This window comes from Pteropus medius, unplaced genomic scaffold, assembly GCF_902729225.1.
Source record: "Pteropus medius unplaced genomic scaffold, Ma_sr-lr_union100, whole genome shotgun sequence".
NCBI lineage: Eukaryota > Metazoa > Chordata > Mammalia > Chiroptera > Pteropodidae > Pteropus > Pteropus medius.
Genome location: NW_024349799.1, coordinates 973000 through 977335, shown reverse-complemented (window position 1 = coordinate 977335; position 4336 = coordinate 973000). Strand labels below are relative to the sequence as shown.

At 32.2% G+C, this 4336-nt stretch overlaps 1 pseudogene; it reads right to left on the bottom strand.

Moving 5' to 3' along the window:
• Positions 1–3193: 3193 nt before the first annotated feature.
• Positions 3194–3312, bottom strand: LOC120621250 (uncharacterized; annotated as a pseudogene).
• Between the last annotated feature and the right edge of the window lie 1024 nt (positions 3313–4336).

Below are 4336 nucleotides of genomic sequence, written 5' to 3'. Positions count from 1 at the left end.
AGTTGTTAAATTTATTTGTATAAAGTTGTTCATAATTATTTATTATCTTCCAATAGTTGTAAGCTTTATTGTGATTTCCTCTCTCATTCCTATTATTGGTATTTGTGTCTTGTCTCTTTTTTCTTGATCACTCTGGCTAGCAGTTTATCACTTTAATTGATCTCTTCAAAGAAACAGATTTTGAGTTTAATGATTTTTCTCTACTGTTTTTGTTTTCTTTTTAATTGATTTCTAATCTCTTTATTATTTATTTTCTTTTGCTTTTCTTTTTCTAGTTTTCTAAGGTGGAAGCTAAGGTCATTTATTTGAGATTTTCTTGTTTTCTAATAAAATAAGCACTTAGTTCTATAAATGTCCCACTAAGTACTGCTTTTTGCAGCAATATCCTACAAGTTTTAACGTGTTGTGTTTTTATTTTAATTCAGTTCAAAAATTTTTTTTAATTTTTCTCTTGATTTTTTCTTTATCCCATGGGTTATTTAGACTTTAGAAATGTAGATTTTTTGTTTCCAAATATTTAGGAATTTCCCGGAGATCTTCTGGTTATTGATTTCTAATTTAACTCCACAGTAAGAAGATACATTTTTTATGACATGAATACCTTTAAACTTATTGAGACATGTTCTATGCCCCAAGATATGGTCTATCTTGGTAAATGGTCTGTGTGCATGTGAAAAGAATGTGCATTCTGCTGTTGAATGGAGTTTTCTAAAGATATGAATTAGGTTAAGTTTGTTAATAATATTGTTCAAGTCATTTATATCCTTGCTCATTTTCTGTCTAGTTTTTCTATCAATCCTTAAGAGAAAGTTTTTAAAACCTCTGACTTTACACCTCAATATTCTGTTTGTGTTTTGAATTTCTGTTAGGTACATAAATGTTTTGGATTGTTATGTCCTCTTGATGAATTGACTCTCTTATCATTATAAAATCACATTCTTCATTCCTACTAAGAGTTATTGTTCTGAAATCTACTTTGTTTGCTATTAACAACCACTCTAGTTTTTATATGATTAGTATTAGCATGAAAATGTCCTTTTCCATTTATTATTTTTTACCTATTTGTGTTTTTATTTGAAAGTGTGTTTCTCATAAGCAGCATATAATTGAGTTTTGCTTTTTTATCCAGTCTGATAATCTATGCCTTATTACAGTGTTCAGGCCATTTACATTTAATACCATCATTAGTATGGTCAGTTTAAAGTTTATCATATTACTATATTTTTTTCTATATGTCTCATACATTCTTTTTCAATTTTCCTCTTTTTCTGCCTTCTTCTGGATTGAATAAAATAAATATATTTTTGCTAGGTATTGAATTGTAGATTGACAGTTTTTTCCTTCACTACTTGAAAGAGGTTGCTCCACTATTTTCTCACTTGTATTGTTTCACATGAGCAATCTATTGTCATTATCTTTATTCTTCTGTATGTAACACATATATTGTAGGAAGAAAAATCACCCATACCTGATTTAGATGATGACATTTGCAATTTTTGAGCTAATGAGGTTTAGATGAGATTTTTTTTACTTTGTGTTGATCCTATAATTGGAGATTCTGAGATGGGGTAAATATATTTTACATATGGGACATGTATAGGTATACTTAGGGTAGAAGATGGACTCTGCTAGGCAAAATAATGGCCCCCAAAGATGTACATACCCTAATTCCCTGAACCCATAAATATGTTAGGTTACATGGCAAAAGGTAATTAAGGTTGCAGGTAGAATTAAGGTTGTTAATCGACCTTAAAATAGTGAGGTTATCCTGCATTGTCTGGTTGGATCCAAAATAATCACAAGGGTCTTTCAAAGTGGAAGTAGGGTCAGAGAGATGCTTATGTGCTGGTTTTGAAGATGGAGGAAGGGACCATAAGCCAAGGAATATGGGTGACCTCTAAAAGCTAGAAAAGATAAAGAGACAATTTTTTTTTTTTCCCTAGAACTTCCAGAAGAATGCAGTCCTGCTGACACCTTGATTTTAGCCAAGTAAGACACATGTCAGACTTCTGATCTGTAAAACTATAAGATAGTGAATTTATGTTGTTTTAAGCCTCTAAAGTTTGGGGTAATTTGTTACAGCAGCTATAGAAAACTAATACAATGTCTTCTTTCTTCTCTGGCTGCCTTTAAGATGTTCTTTTTATCACTGATAGATAACATCTTTACAGGCCATACATATATTCCTATCTTTACCCCAGAAAAGACACTAATAGAAAATGCAAATTTAAAAAAATTTTTTGTACCATTATAGAAAAAAACAATAGCTGAGAAAAAGGACAAGAGAAAGTTTAACAATGCATAGTTGGATTATTTATACAAAATACTTTCTATTGAAGATAGATCTTTAAAAAAGCATTGCCCTTTTCTTAATTAACTGTAGGCAATATCAACAACATTTGTAGAATTATTATCAAAATCCCTAAGACCTCAAAAGAAAGAAAGAAAAAGAAATATACATTAAAGCTGCTCCATGGGGGAATAGTGTTCATTAATGAGTCACATAAATATTTCCATATATATACCTGAAGGACATAAAGTAGGCTATTTTAATCTGGCCTTATATATTTGTTTTAAGAATAATGCTTTAATAATGCTATCTATCAATCCAACTAAATTCTACATTTTATCAGGATTACAGAATCATATTGGGCTTTTAAACCTCCTTTCTTCTTCAGAGGGCTTTCATATGTAATGGCTTTAAATGTCACAATGGTCTTAAGAATTTCATCAAGAGGCAATAAGTATTCCCAGATAAAGCCAATTCCCCACCTCATCCACAAAAGCTAACATTGGTTAGATATTAGGTAAACTGCTTGTTTTCTAACTAAAAAAAACTTGAGGATATTTTTAAGTAAATAAGGGATAAGAATTAAGAGAGGGTATTCAGCTGTGTAGGCATCAAACAAGTGAATTTTGGCAAAGTGAGTTCATAATTTTCAGACAATTTTAGGTAAGCTACTTACATGAAAAAACCTTTTAAACTTTAAAAAAAATTACACAAGTCATGTGTGTTAATATTTAAAAATTAGAAGAAAAAGACAAATACATGGACCTATATCCCACTTCTTTTTTATTATTTATTTATTTATTTGTTTGTTTGTTTGTTTTTTAGGCAAGGCAACCCTTGGTTAACCTCACAGATTGCAAGGACCTTGTCAGTTTACAATCCCTTATTTATTTCTATTTTTAGCGCCTACAGTACCTGGTCTTCCTAAGTGGTCTCCCATCTAAGTACTAACCCAGGCCGACCTTGCTTAGCTTCCAAGATCAGAAGGGATCGGGCTTGTTCAAGGTAGCATGGCCATAGACTCCTATATCCCACTTCTGAGGATAACATCTATTAATATGTCGGTGTACATATGTTGAGCTAGATATTTCCTGTTAGCCCCTATAGATTCACTCTCAATCCTGCCTAGCCTGCTCTGTGCCTTTAGGGACTGATTTATATGGACTACATCAAAGAACCCCTTTGCAGTGTGACTTCTGCTTAAGTTCAGTGAATGAAGAACACCATTAAGAGAGTAGGGAGATAAAGGAAAGAGAGGCCAAGATATTCATTTCCCAGCAACCACAATATAATGCTGCTTTGAGAAGGCTGCATCCCTTTAGAAAAAGTTACAAATCCTATGAAAAAGCCATCTCCACATTGCTCTCCCTGCCTACAAGCCACTTTCTTTGTTCTTTTCAGATGGGCCTAGAGGTGGTAAGTACATTCTATCCTCCACATCCGTACCAGCTCTAGGTTCTGTACTACTCCTTTTTGTTTCTCTATATCCTGCCTAAACCTTGTAAATAATTCCTATGTCAAACCGTACTCAAATTGCTCAAGTTGAGTGTACCATCTACCTGCTACTACCTTGACTAACTTCCATCTAGATTTTTAAGTTTTTAAGCATTAATTATGTATATATATTTGTATGTATACACACACACACACACACACACACACACATTTATTAATACGCACAGGGCACAATAATACTTACGTTTTGCCAAAAATATCTAAGTGATATTATGCTGTGCTTATTGTATAGATATATCAAAATCCATACAAATCACTATTATTCAAAATTTACATTATTTTCATTTTTTCAATTCAAAACAATGATGCGATGACTATCTAAGTACATATATATATATTTATCCTCCTGTACATATTATTGTCATAGGATACATTCTTAGCAGCAGTATTTCTGGGACAAAGTATATGTGCATATTTAAGGCTTTTGATATTGCCAAATAGCCTTTCATACAGGTCATAATGATATGCAGTTTCCCATGCAGTGTATAAGAGTGCCCATATGCCCATTATCCCACCCACTCACTAACACTC